This window comes from Passer montanus, unplaced genomic scaffold, assembly GCF_014805655.1.
Source record: "Passer montanus isolate IOZ18808 unplaced genomic scaffold, ASM1480565v1 scaffold24, whole genome shotgun sequence".
In the NCBI taxonomy this organism is placed as follows: Eukaryota; Metazoa; Chordata; class Aves; order Passeriformes; family Passeridae; genus Passer; species Passer montanus.
Window position 1 is genome coordinate 2,169,258 of NW_024367037.1, and position 15,253 is coordinate 2,184,510.

The window sequence follows — 15,253 nt, forward strand, 5'->3', positions numbered from 1 at the left end:
CTGTAGGCACAAATGGGATTTGATCACTCTAAGTAACTGATGAGTTTGGCTGCGGCTGCACAGAACCCAACACAAGTTACAAAATTCAAGTGAAGCTATCTGTGAACCTGAATTAAGGTGTAAGGGCCCAAGTGGAGCCAAGATATGTAATACTAGGGTACCTGAGAAGGCTGTCTGAAAACTAGTAGGTTTGACAATGAGTTGTGGTTAAGTATTACAATTTGCATAAAAGATTAAAAAAAAAGTGTAAAGTCTGAAAAAACAGATACCAGAACACATATGTTTAAAAGTAAAAAGGAAGATACAAATTGCATGGAGATTTCTTGATAAAATAAAAAAGCTTGCATCTTACTAGAGTTTAAATAATTGTTTTAAGAACTAGGAATTATTAGTGATTGATTAGTATGCTTATTGGTGCAACTGAAAGGGGGTTTCCAAGGCTATGTCATGATTCAATATCACCAGACTTCTGTCTGCCTCTTACATAGGGATACCAGTATCTCATATGAATTGTGATTGATTAATGATCTGAAATGTGATCTGAAATGTGTTATGTGTTTTTTATCACACTGTTTATTCCTTGGACCTAGTGTGTGTGAATCACTTCAGAGGTGTTGAAATTTGTTCCAAGGACCAGTTATAGTTCTTAAAAAATACAGTGCATAATCCTCTCAATGCTTCTTTAAGCAGACACTGTATAAGCAGTTGATATTCTCGTAGCCCAAGTAGTCTGTCTACAGGATCATTAATTTAAAACCAATAATTAAATATAAAACCAAAATGTCTATTTTCAAAAATGGCACACTGAGTTCTTTCAAAGTTGAAAGTGCCACTGGAACCATTTTCTAATGGCTGTTTAATGGTTGTGTGATTCCAGTTGGTTTAGAAAGGTTTGAGAAGATCATCAGGCCAATATCTAGGAGAGTAAGAAATAGAGGTGGATTTTAGGGAAGTAGATCAGTAAATTCAAATGTGTGGAAGATACATTTTTTTAGGAAACTGGTCTGAGAGATAAGAGAGCCAAAGGGAGGCAGATATTCCTTGAATACATGAGTAGTAAGGACATACATAATTGTCCATTCTGCATGAAAAATAAGAAATATATTAAGATAGCAGCTTTTAAAAATTGTTCTTTACGTCAGTGAGAGAAGGACAGAAAGGAAAATAAAAGATCAGGTTATTATGAGAAGCATAGCAAAACTAGGAAAATAATGGCACAAAAAAGAAACAAATTGGATGAGTAACAGGAAATCATCATCTGTGTGCTCTAGCATTAACAGAAAAATCAAGGAAATTGTCATCTGTGAAGAGACAAATTTGGTTATTTTGAAGAAATCACACCTAGGAGGCAGATGTCATTAATGTGTTTTAATTAATCAATCTTCACTAAAATGACCATCTGCAAGAGGTAGCTATTTCAGTGCAGCCCAGTGAGAAAGAAGGGAGAATCTCAGCCTTGAGTGAGGCATGTGCACTTTGGAGACAGTTAGGATTGGTAGATTCTCCTGAAGTAGCTGAGCCTGGAGTACCTCCTCCCAGTGTGACTGCAGAATTATCTGTTGTAACCAACTGCCTCTGCAGCCAGACCTGGGATAGGGTGGTTGCTCATGGCCTTGTAGTGTGTGAGCTCTGTGTTGGCAACTGAAGTGAAAATTGTATTGGTATTTGAAGTTACTTTGTCTTCTGCTGTTCTGTCACTGGGGAGTGAAATAGGTTCCTGTCCTACAAAGTTATTCCAGTTTCCCACCTGTAATTAGATTCTGCACAGGTTTGGTCTTCTGCATCTAGAGATGTGCAGCTGCCACACTAAAAGGCTTTAGAGAGGTTTTGCTTATAGTAGTTGCTAGTTTAAAGACAGTTACTGAATTATAGATTTTGTTTGGGCTGTTTAATTTGCATTCTTCACAGCTGGGCAAAATATCAATGTCTAAAAACTCATTCCTGTACTAGACTTAGAGCAAGTAATAGAACAGTTCTAATTCTAGCCTGAAACTGGTGGTCTGTTTAGTTAAAAACACATCAAATGTAATAGTCATTAAAGTGGTATTTTGTTCTAGGCAATGTTGCACTCTGTTGTTACAACCCACCCCTAAAGGCAGGTGTAACTGAGGTTCTTGTTAATAGATCCCTTGGTGTGGATTAGAGTGAAATGACACTGAATGACCAGTGTTTATATTTCTATATACCTGTACCTATATCTGCATGTAGGGTTTACTTTAAAAAACTTTGCTTGCAATGAAAAGGAGGTATGTAGCCAATTTGGTTATTATCTACAGTAATATAAGAATAAAAGTACAAAGATATCACTTAAGAAGATACATGAGAAAAAGAAGAAGAAAGGATAAGATGATTGAAAGATATCACCACTGGTGGATCCAGCAATGAGACTTGATTGTTGCAATTTAGATGTGTGTTGGTCAAAATGATGGCCACAGTCTTGATTCATTGGGGTTGGGGGAAGCCTCCCACCACATAAAGTTCAGTGGATTAAAATAGATTCCATTCAGGTGGAGTTTAGGGGTGAGTTTAACACTCTGCTGCAACACTGTGGATCATGCACAGTCCTCAGCTGGAAGGCCCCAGAAACGAGTGTGGGGGCACTTTTGGGGCCTTTGGTGGTTTGTGACACATTGAAAGACATGACAGATGCCTCTCACATCAGGGTAGTTGAGCCAGTCCTGCCCCATCAGAAGGGATGAACACCTTCATGTGTGAATGGAGGGGAGAGTTTACTCATCTGAGCCAGCTGTGTAAGGGAGGACATTGGCAAGATAAAAAGCGCTATCCCACCTAGCAGGACTTGCTTCTTATCAGCCTTCTCCCTTATCTGGCTCAAAACCCAGCTTGTTGCTAAACAAAGGTTGGTTTGTCATGATCATCCTCTGGCGGTGGGTGTGCAGCCCCTCTGTCTGATGCAGATCAGAGGTTTTTCCAACACACAATCTCTCCTTCTCTTCTTAGGTTTTGGGGGTGCAACCCTGGTCTCAGCAAAGCATCCTGCTGCTTTTGTAAATGGCTGATTGTTTGAATCATTAACATTTCAGTCTCTCACATCTATGGAAACTAAACTAGATCAAAGTTTTATTTTTATATTTAAAATCAATATCTCAAAACTACTTTTCATAACAGAATACTGCTTTTAAAATGAGGTTTAAAGACTTTGGATAATATTTTTATGCTTTGCTAAATTAAGAGTTGTTTGGGTAGCATATTGGAGAAATATAAGTGTGTGTGTGTGTGTGTGTGATGTAAAGATATCTGTGAGGAAATGCTGGACAGATATATAGCCTCTATATGTATTTTGTATTATCACACATATTCATGCAACAAAGATACATTTCTGGAATGAAGTTTATTGATAAGGAGAACATAATTTCATAAATGCACATGTAGGGCAAATACAGAAGTACTGTAGAAATACAACAGTTACATACTGCTGCAGCAGGGTTGTTTTGTACTGCATGTTTCTCTATGTGTGTGCACATGCAGCTTTGTATGTCTCAGTGTGGATGGCAGTGGATTCAGCAGCTGGAGCTTCTTCTGTTTTTCAACATCTATGGGTGCACATAGAAGTCAGAGGGTCTCACAGAGATGATTCTGTCAACTACAGAACGGTGGGGAATAGGCTACATGTGGGTCCAGCACATCCTGCCACAGTCTGCAGTTACTGAATATCTCCTAATTCTGTCGCCTATAGAATTCCCCACCTATAGGTGGGGAATAGGCTACCTGTGGGTCCAGCACATCCTGCCACAGTCTGCAGTTACTGAATATCTCCTTTTGCTTTGAGAGAAGGGCTGAAACTGCTTTTTTGTCTTTGGCACTACAAAACGACTTTGTGTGTGATAAGAATCTTTTTTTTTTGATTGCATGAACTAAAGATTAAATAGCTATTAATATAGTAATTACTGAGACAGGAATCTAATGGTGTGGTTGTGAAAAGTGTCACGGAGTACCTTAGAGTGAGAAGTGTCTATAATCACTCTTAGATGACTGAAGTACATGCTGCTAATATTAGATGTGGTTTTGTCTCTTAGACCCAGGCCTTTTCTTGCATACAGCTTTGTCCCATCCCTTCTGCTGGCAAAATCTTCAGGTAGCAATACTGTGAGCTGAATCTGTAGCAACCTGAGGGAAACCTGTAGCAACCTGAGGGAATCTGTAGCAACCTGAGAGGAAAAAAGATGAGGTCAGACCCTGATCTGATTCACACTGCAGCTGTATTAACACCTGGGCAAGGCAGATTGTATGTAAGCAGGGCTGAGGACTAGGAAGGTGTGCAGGACTTCCCACTTGGCAGCAGGCCACCTTTGGTTTCTGGATCTGAGGCTGAAGTGACTGTTGTAAGCGAGGTCAGAAAATTTTTTGTTATTCTAACTGATAACACAGATATAAAAGTGGCTCTGAAAACTGACTGCAGAAATGGTGGTTCTCTTTTTCAGGATAAAATATAGCTGCAATAAATATTTATCACTGGGTTATGTGCCTATTTTGTCTGTTTTGTCTTCTTGGCAGAATCAAGATCTAAAATAAAAAAAAAAAAACATTCTAAGAAATTTGTAACATATCCATCAGGTTTAAAATCAAATGTGACATTCTTTCACTGCTGTTTATTCCATGTGTTGAAATTTAAAGCTCCCTGTGGACTATGTTGTTAGAGAAATACTGGTTAATGAAGCATTTAATAAATATTTGGTGTATATATTTAGCAGATTCTGTAAGAATATCAGAGTTCTAGTACAGGGTAAAAATGAGGAGCTGTGGAGTACTAGGACTAGCAGAGATCAGTATAAAATTAAAGAGCTCAGTTCCAGAGAATGAAGATAGAAGCATATTTTACCCTCAGTGGTTGTTCCATGCTATGCTTTTCTTAATGATGTGTCACTGTTTGCTTAATTAAAAATCCCTGTTGATTCCATTGATAATGTAGCCAAAAGAAATAGTGCAATACCAGTTCTTTTGGCCTCTGTCACTGTACTGCATATTGTAAAAAAAAGATTAAGATATGTTAAGAAATTGAAGTGTTTCTTAAATTCTGCTAAAATATACATTATGTGCATACATTTATATATATATGCATACACACAATTTTCTAGAAAATAGTAAGTGTAATTTTACAAGTCATAAGTGTCGGCAACTTCTGTTCATGCCATTTTGGACATGATTAAAGTGAGAGGAACCAAAGCATAAGTTTAGTGGGATCATTTTCCAGGAAAAATCAGGAAAAATGATGGTATTTCACAACATGATATTGATGGTATCTGCAGAGCATTTATTCAGGCATTTGTTGCCTGTAGCTTAAATGACTTCACTGTGTAATAGGTGTACTTTACAAAAGAAGTAGTATTATACTGTTTTAGTGTAATAAAAATGCTACTTGTGCAATAAGGCATGAACTTTGATCTCATTACACAGGTTGTGTATGCAAGTGGTTGAAATTGTGTTTACAGGCTAGTTTGTGCCCCTAATTAAGACCTTCGTTATAAAACAGAATTCTTCATCAAGATGACCACTTCCTGAGTCTTTAACATGTATTTCCAGGCTTGCAAGGGAGTGGCAGGTTTGGTTGGAGTTCTGCAGGAAAACAGAAACTGAAGTAGCTTAATTTTTCTTAGAAATACTCAAAATTGCATAAACTGATGTACAGGTATGCTGAAGAGGTACTTAGAGATCCATATAATCTGAAATTAGGACCCTGCTGTGGCTCAGCCTGTTCACTGACTGCACTGCAGAGTATGCCAGTGTCAGTATTACAACATGGATATACAGGTGCCATTTGGAAAAAAAAAGAAGTATGAAGATTAACTTAAATGTGGCTAATTTGTGAGACATCATACCAGGATGTACCTGAAGGGTTGAAACACAGATGTTGAAAGCTTAGAAACTTCCTAAGAAGAGGAAATTAAATAAAATGATGAGATTTTTCCTGTCTCCCTTTTCATTCCATTTCTTCACCACGGAAGCTTCTGCACTCACTTCTGCTGCTTAAGCGTCTGAGTAATTGTGCCTTGAGTGCATGGTCAGGTGCCACCAGTGGTGATGCTTATCAGCAGTGTTGGACCATTAGTAGAATGAGGTCTTTAGAAGGTGTGGCTTCCTGAAATTCTTGAACATTTCCTTAGTTTGTCCTGTCAATAGGTTTGGACATATTCTTGTTGATAGCTTCAGACCTTTTTCTTATTTATGTATTTTGTTTGTTGGCAGAGATGTGCTACTTTTAAAGATCTGCCTGAAGATCACTGCAAAGTGACAGTGTAGGTTGTAGTCAATTTTTCAGCAGCATAGCTTAGGTTTGAAGGATGCCTGGGTCAAAACATAGTGAAAGGTAATACTGAGGCTGCTGAATTGTCAAGATCCCCAGGATTTTTGCACCTGTATTTCCATGAGGTGATGGAAAGCCACAGTTAGTTTGGGCTGGCACATCCAATTCCTTGTGGAATTTATGGAGTGGCAAAAAAGTTGCCAGAACTGTCTTGCAAAGGCAAGGATCTGAGTAACTCTGTTGCCATAAAATTAGAGTTCAACCTCTCGAATCTTTTTCAAACCTTTTTTTAGGTGTTGTGAACAATATCATCCTCGGATGAGGGAAAAAAGGGAAGGTTGCAGCCTCCTTTTTATCGTATTTGTTGGTATTACTGGGAAGAAGTTTTACTCTTTTCCAATTGAGAGTGCATATTGCTTTGAATTTTTGGTACTTTTACATCATTTGTGATAATTTCCATTCTGTATTCCTCTTGCTATCCATGCCAATCTTCATAGTTTGTCATCAAAGTCTGTTTGAAAACAGCTGCAAAACACTAATTCAGCTCCTGGCCTAATTTATATATATATATATTTTTCAAACTCACCAAATCATGTTATGCCATTTTTGTACTTTTATTTTTTTAAAATTTTTTTGTTTTGTTATTAATTTTTGGCTCTACTTTGCTGTACTGTGCCAGGAAAAAAGTTGGCAGGTTCCATTCAATTTCCATGTTATTGTTGAGGTTAAATGACCCTCATAATCATTGCAGCATTTTTCAGCTCTTCAGTAGTAGTTGATAGCCTGTTTGTAACATTTCTTCATATAATCAGATTGGGACTCTGCTCTAGTTGTCTGGAACACAGTTCCCTAAGTATCCTACTGCCTTTGAGGATGCTTCAGTCTCTAAATTCCTTAGTTCATTTGGGTTCCCTTAAGAGGCCCCTTGGTTTACTGAAGTTTTTGATAATTGCATTATGAAACTATTATTTTTGCTCTTTCATTTAATTTATGCTAACTCAGCTTTCAATGTTAAAGTGTTGAAGTCTTCATTACATGGCAAAATAAAATTTAAACAGTGTAAGTTCTTGTTAGTACTGGATGTTTGTTATGCACGTTTGTTGGTTGTAACATCCCATAGTGAGTCACCTACACTGCAGTCATTACCTGATACTGCAGTTAGTTGTAGTCTTTGTCAGGAAGTTTGTCTCCTGTCACAACAGCAAATAATATTTCACTTTCCAGTGATGTTCCAGTGATCATTATCCAAGATTATATCTGACTGTGGATGTCATAAAAAGTGTTTCCTTCATAATGCCTTGTAGCTTAGTGAGTGCCCCACAGCTGTCATCTTTAGTACTCTCTTTCCTGGATGGTATCTGTCCTTCTATATCTATGCTCCAGTTCTGAATTCTGTGTTGTCAAGCTTATGTTTTTTCCTTAAACTTTTTTTTTTTTTTACATCCTATAACTGTAATTCCAGATCTTCTATTGTGTTGAGAAAGCTTTACACATCAGAGTTGTTTCTTACTCCATTATTATATAGAGCAGACTCAGGCATGTAATCTTCTTTTACCTGACTGCTGTTCACAGTCAATTATTTTTCTTTTCCATAGGTTCCCCTGTTACCACAGGATTACTTAATCCGTGTCTGGATTCTCATTTACCCTATATTTTTTGCTTCCTCTAGTGTTTGGAGATCTATAATTTCTTAGTTTGAAGCTGTTCTTAACAGCTGTGTCAGCTTTGATCCTAGGTTGCTATTCCCTGGAACGTTCAAGTCAAATTTATCTGTTGAAAAGTTACTTCCTTCAATAAATGCACCTCAACAGTCAAACACTACAGATGTTTCTTATACCACTCATCATTTAACTATTGGTTAGTCTAATCTCTTACTAGACATTTTACTCCTCTTGTGACTTGATGCCCCTGAAGTTCACACAAATATCTATTTGTTTGAAACTATTCCCTGAAAGAGTTAGTCCTCTTTATTTTTTTTCCCAGTGGGAATTGGGCAGTACTGGTTTTGAGGGCTTGTAACTGTTTCTCAGGTTCCTTGTGATGCTTCCCAGTTGCAGGTCCACCTGCCAGTAACAGACATGATGCCATTTTGGTTTTTTGATCCCTTTCCGTGGGCAGACTGTCACAAGTAGCAAGGAGGCTGTGGTTGTACAGACCTGCTCTTGTGATTTTAAGCCCAGCTGAAGATTAAACCAGGACTACTTGCCTCTCCATGTGTTGCTGTAAATCTCCAGCCTTTACTTATGAGCATCACTTTTAATTCCATCTGGAACTCTGAATGTCTCTTTTTTTTCGTTGTTCCTATGTACTGACTTGATTCTCCTTGAGTTGCCAAAACCTGATATTCTTGTTGTCTCATTTCAGAGCAGGCATATTTTGTTCCTTCATGCTACCCTTATTTTTTTACTTTTTTTTTTTCTCTGGGGCATCAAACCTCCTTTTCTGTTCTGTTTCGTAGTCACAAATTACTATAGTACTTCAACTTCTCCTTGTCTTTTCCTTCTGTTGGTAGTTATCCTCAGCAAGCAATGTTTTTCACTTCTTGTTCTGGTTTACAACTGAAGGTTTCATAGAGATATTCCTCTCTTCCCTTTTGTTCCTAAAGACATGTTGTCTCTAACATCATCAACTGAATTCTGAGCCCTTATGAGCTCATTGTGTGTGTATTTTCCAGGTATCCCACTGAATGATAATAAAGATCCCACTCTTTCATTACTTAGTATCCTTATCCTACTACGCTTCAGGGATAATCATCACCCTTTAATAAAGTCTAATCACCTTTACCTAACCACTCTGTTATTCCTTCTTGGAGTTGTGACTAGAAGATATGGTCACTCTGCACTAATTTTACACTCTTTTTTTAATATTGAACTAGGTTATTTTGAATTGACAAATTACTTGCTGTTTTCAAGGATGATGTAATCATCATCGTCTATGTTACTACTTGTGCCTTGAAACTTTTCTCTTGGTAAAGATACTACACACACACACACACACGCACACAGAGTATATGTTTTTGTACTATTAAATGAGGCAGGGACAAGTGGTGCCTCTCTTGCTCTCTTGCTCTACAAGACTTTTTGTTTAATGCATAGAAGACTATATGGTCATTTCTTTCACTACCCATAACATAGTGACAACTCAGACCAAATGCATATTACTGGTGTGTGTTGTGAAGGAAATTTTTTGATTACAAAAAATTCCCTTCACAACAGCATGCTGTGGGTAAAGAGCATGAATTTTAAAAAAAAAAAGTTTTCAGGGAAGAATTGAAAGCATAAACATAAGTAATAAATCATTGTTCTGTGTGGGTTCCAAAAGTAAGTGTTGTGGAGACCTGTAAGTCTAAGAAGTGATTAATATATGAAAGAGGAGACAATATTGCTGAAAAATTAAAATTTTTGTTTTTTTAATGTACATTTAGGAAGAATTGGTTGAGATTTTTCAAATGATAAGACTTTTTGATAGGGAAAAGTGTTATAGGATCTTTCTCAAATTTGTTTATTGATGGATCTTTCTGAAATCTAGTTATTTGGATGGATGAAATCTCTGGCCAAACAGATGGAAAAGGAAAGACACGTCTACTGACAGAGATGACATTCACTTAGGAGCTCTAAAGAAACTTGGAGGTGAAACAGCTAAAACATTACTACATGTAAGTAAATTCGCTGTTAGGTAAGTTAGAGCAAACTTTTTTGAAGAACATAGAAAAGATATATTGGCATAATTCATCTTCTGTCAAAAAAAAACCAACCAAACAAAACAAAACAAGAAAATCAGGTCTGACAGTTTTTTCTGGATTTGGTAAATGTATTTCCCAAAGCAGTTTATCATGATTTCTTGCAAAAATCTTCTAAGAACTAAGAGACCATGAGATAACCATGGGAAGGTTTTCATATGGACTAATAGTGGATTATAAACTAGGGTAAACCATCATTTGTCACAGTGGACGGAATTTGCCAACAAAGTCAACTATTCTGTGCTGCAGTATGTTCTTTAGCATATTCCTAAATGATCAGAAGAAGAAAGAATACTGAGGCAACAGTTTGCTAGTGATACCATCTATTCTTGATAAAGAGCTGCAAAGCAATCCAAGAATGCTATGATAAAACAGCTGATTAAATTCAATGTAGATTAATAGATAATTATGCCCTTGGGAGTGGGGGAGGAGGCTCGGCAAGGAAAGAATGGTCCTAATTTGACGTATTCTTGTATGGGTTGTGAGCTGACTATTACAACCCTAAATCTCATTCTGAGTGGTAATAGATATCCTTATGGAAACAGGAGAGCAGTGCTGAATGGGAGTCAAAAATCAGATAGAATATTATGAATTATTGTGAAAGGAACAGAGAACAAATCTGAACCTCATTATGCCACTTTGCAAATTCATCATGTACAATCATTGTGAATATAGTATGGAATGCTAGTTTCTCAAATTAAAAAGAATATTACCGAATGAGAAAAAGCAGTTGAAAAGAAAAGGAGATGGGGATGATGTAAGAATGAAGTATCTGAGTTTCATTTTTGAACTGAAAATAGAAGAAAATAAATATGAACTTGTTTGCCTGTGATGTGACTGAAGAGCCATTTTCTCTCTCTTTTTTTCTCTATTTTTTCTCTTTCTTTTCTCTTCTCTCTCTCTTCTCTCTTTCTTCTGTCTTCTCCCTTTCCCTTTCCATTTCCCTTCCCCTTCTCTGTTCCCACCCCCATACCCCTTCCCCTTCTCCCTTCTCCCTTCTCCTTCTTCCTTCTCCCTCTTTTCCTTCCTTGTTTTGTGATGAATTAATATGCAATATATGAAATCAGAATAGCCAAAAGCACTCTACTGTGTAGCTCAGGACTAACACTTGACAAAAGTGACTTTTTCCTATGAAGGAAGCAGGTTTGGGCATAGATATGTGGAGTGCAGATCTGATCCTGCCATTCATGATGAAGGATCCAAAATACTGCAGGGATGAAAGAATATTGGTGTGTGGAAGACAAAAAAAGTGCACACAGTTTGAGAAGAGACAAGAATTGTGGTGGAATTGTGTCACTTTGCAAGAGCTTACAAGACCTCAAAACACGTCAGTATGCTAACAGCACTGCTAGATTAAAATAATTCCTGATAAAGAAAATGTATAATATTATAATAGTAATCTGATATCAAATGGGATTTTTTTATCTTTTTTTTTTTAATTTTTAGATGGATTGAGCCTTGTCACATATGCCACAATGAGGCCAAGAACAAGCATTGAAACAGAAGACAGATGTAGCAAAGGAAGATGGATACACTTTGGGGCATAGGCTTGAAAACAATATTCTAAGGGAATGTGGTAAAAACAACCCTATGTGAAGAAAAGCCATTTGAATATGTGAAAACTGTGTGAAAATATGTAAAGGGCTCAGCTTGAAAAGATGTTAGTTTAAGTAAAATAATGGTAAACCCTTTTCAACAGGAGGGGGTAACAGCTGGAAGAATAAGAACATTTGAAGAAATATTTGAGGAAAGAGAAAGGAAGTTTAAACATGCTCAAAAAGTTAAATTCCCTCAATTCTGTCATGATATGTATCCTGCAGCAGAGTGTGATAACCCTCTTGTTCTGCAGAGTCTAGGGAAAATAATCCATAGTGTGAGTGCAGTTGCTGTTCTCTGTAAGGGTGGAAAAAACCCTCACATGGAAAAATGTTTTTAAAATTCATATATCCTCAATAACTGTTTAAATAAAGAAAACTATTTTCAGTGCTGCAGTTAGAGCAATCTGGTAGGCAATGCTTGAGCTCAGTGCTTTTTGTTGTTTGTTTGTGGTTTATTTTGTTGTTTAAATTTTTCTCGATGCAGTGATAGATGTCTGGTAAGCGTCTTGGGAGAAAGAGGTGCTGTACAAACATCTGTAGGTTTTCAGCAATCTGTTTGGAAAACATTGTTTCTTTAGAGTGCTACATTAGTTATCATTGGCATCCAATGCATTTCACAATCCGGAATGAGAAAAAATTAGTCCTGGAGTGAGCACTAAGGCTTGTATACTGAATTTTGATTCAGAACAAAACTTTAGAGACTTCTTGCTACAGGAAGGAGGCTTTCACTAGAGACAGAGCACTAAGCTGAAGTGAATGAAGGAAACTTACACACTGCCATGTCCAACATCGCTTCTTGGAAGTTGACCCTTCCAAGACCCTTCCAATCTTGCTTTAAAAAGACTTCAGATAAACAGTGCTGTTATTATGCTATTAGGACTTGGACCATAAGAATATATGTATAAACAATTTGCCTGTGAAATATATTAACACAGGCAAAAAATGAAGCAGGAAAATACATCTGGGGAGTGTAGGGGGGAAAAATAGCCCATACAGTGAAATGAACAGAGTTGCTAGCCTTGGCTGCCCATCTGTTCTTTCACTCCTCTGAGAAAGCCCTCCCTGAACATGCTGTCACTAAAAAGGTCACCAAAAAACCAAGTCCATTTGGACTAGCCCCTGTTTAATTTAATAATAGCTCCTATTGGGAGATTAGGCTGTTAAATCCAGCAAACCGTGCATATAGCTATTCCACCACAGGATTGTGGAGAGAGTAAAGCCCCTCCTAGAGCTGAAGAGGAATGCAGGGTCCAGTCAACAGTGTGTTTCAGCCACAAATGGACAAAACAAAGCTTGGTTTGCTGTCTGCTTTTTTGTTTAGCTCAGAAAACTGAAAATATGCATGTCTGCAGAGTTAGATTGTTGTATTTGAACTGCAGGTGTATCTTGGCAGAGCAAAATGAAAACTTCAGCATTTTGGTGTTCAGGACAGACCCATAATTCATAAAAACAACACTGTGCTATGATGTTACAGAACTGAGTGATTCAGCTACTATTGGAGAAACAGATACAGTTTTAAACACTGTGTTGGAAAACAATTTCTTATATATCAGCATGTACTGCAGAGAAGTAGATGTTTTCTTCTCTGCATTCAGCAGGAGATGAATTAGTCGTCACTCAACCAGCCATTTTGCTCAAGAAAAATTTTAGAAAGTAGACATAGTGGGTGGGGTGTCATTGGAGTAGGAGGGGACCTATGGGTTAGAAGCAATTCTCTGCAACTAATTTAGGGTGTTATTTTCTCAAATGGAGATGGAACAGTGACTTACAACTGTGATAGTATCACAGGAAGTCTGAGAGGGTTAGGTAGTGAGTTATTTAATGTTTTATTGGGGAGAGAAAATAAAAGTAAAATTCCTCAAACTGCCTTTGCAAGAGGTTTTTGAAAATGGTTGTTGAGCAGTGTAGAAATTCATGTAAGCTACAGCAAATTCGTTAGATCTCATACATTAAATAAAATGTGCTTTTGCCAGGCTTCTTGGCTCTGAACACTACAGAAAGATACAAAACGCTTTTCTCTCATTGTCTCAGTAGATATTTTAGATTAGAATAGCTTAAACAGGAAAAGCATCAGAACATCCCAGCAAATTACTAAGAGTTTTGTGTTTCAGGCATTCTGCAAAGAGCAGTTACTGAGTTCAGATCTCCTCAGGAGGAGAGCTGTTAAGTAGCTTAGTACATGCAATGAGTTGGCTGTTTTAAATCCAGGGTAACACCTGTGGTAAAAATAAAATGTTGCTTGCCAGGGAAAATGAAATATTTTGGTTTGTTCAAAAATGGAAGTAGCTTTGCTTTCCCATATTGTTGAGGACAAAACAAACATGTTCTTATCTGCTACTGTCAAGATGAGTTTCTTGTTTTTCTTGGTCAGGTTTAATGTTCATTCTCCAAGCAGAAATCCATTGTTCTCTCAGCCCTGCTCTTTCTCTCTTAGTGATTATCTGCTCCCCAGTCATTTGCAGAATGATGAGCTGAACTTTAATATGTGCTCTGAGGCCCTACACACCAGAGGGGAAGTGACTGTGACCGCCTGCATGCTGCTGAACTCAGTGCAGTGTAAAACAGTGTCCACTTCTATATATATGCTTTCTTGTAGGGGATACAGGGTAGAGGGTAAAAGGAATAACATGGTACTTTCACTGAAATGTAATTAAACCAGCTAAATTGGAATAAGGAACATATAAATTAAAATATTTTTATTCATGAGACTTTTAATACTGGTTAATAGATTAATGATGTGTCTTTTTTAAAACTGCAGACTTCTGATTAGAAAAATATCAGGAGTCTATAAATATTCTGCAGATTAGTAGAGGTATAAAACCTACATTAGCAAATTCTTTGTGAGCAATCAGGGAGCACAGAATAAACACAGGAAATGTTTTATACTACAATAGATAGCCGGTCAGTGTTTGGCTTTTATTGAAGGATATGCCTTAAAATGAGGCTACTGATTACCTGTATTTTTTCCCCCCAGATTTTACTCATGTCCCACAGGTGTCCTCATAATGAACTTAAGTTTTGACAAGGATAAATTGCATTTCAATTAAATGTGACTGTTTTGGTACTTCTACAAAGTAATTGATCTTTTCTTAGAAAGGACCATTAGATCACTTAGTTCCAGATGGCAAGGTAGCAAACTCCTAGGTCATTACATGCATACAGCTTAACAACTCATAATCTATCCTACTTTTTCAGAAGTGTAGGTAACCTAAATTTCTAACCTATAAGAGGCAATTCAATATTCTATCTCATTGTTAAAAAAATTGATAACTTAATTCTATTTAAGTTTGTTTAGTGTTAGTGATCCTTACGGATTCTGCTTTTTACTTTTCTCCACAAAACAGCCTTTTAAACTGCTTGTTTCAATGAAAATAGTCATTCACTCAAAATCACAACTTAATCTTCTTTTGGAAAACTAAGCCAATGCAGTTATTGAAATTAATGTGAGGCTTTATTCAGTCTAAATCACTTCTGTGCTTCCTCTGTCTATAATTACATATTATTTTTGAGAGTAGTGCAGTATCTTCAATGTAGATCAAGGACACAAAGAGGTAAATTGTATCTTGATATTCTCACTTGCTGCTATTCTGTTTACACACACAAAGTAGCCTTTTTTTGGGTGGCAGAACTGGGCTGGAAACTGTTCAGCAGTTT

The 15,253-nt window shown here is 37.1% G+C and overlaps 1 long non-coding RNA gene across 2 annotated transcripts; it reads left to right on the plus strand.

Annotated features, from left to right (window-relative positions):
• Positions 1 to 2,755: 2,755 nt before the first annotated feature.
• Positions 2,756 to 11,944, plus strand: LOC120503043. Of its 2 annotated transcripts, XR_005627652.1 has the most exons (4): positions 2,756 to 2,860; positions 9,791 to 9,917; positions 11,138 to 11,328; positions 11,448 to 11,944. It is a non-coding gene; the product is annotated as an uncharacterized LOC120503043 (long non-coding RNA). The 2 variants fall into 2 exon arrangements; XR_005627651.1 differs by lacking the exon at positions 11,138 to 11,328.
• The last annotated feature ends 3,309 nt before the right edge of the window (positions 11,945 to 15,253 follow it).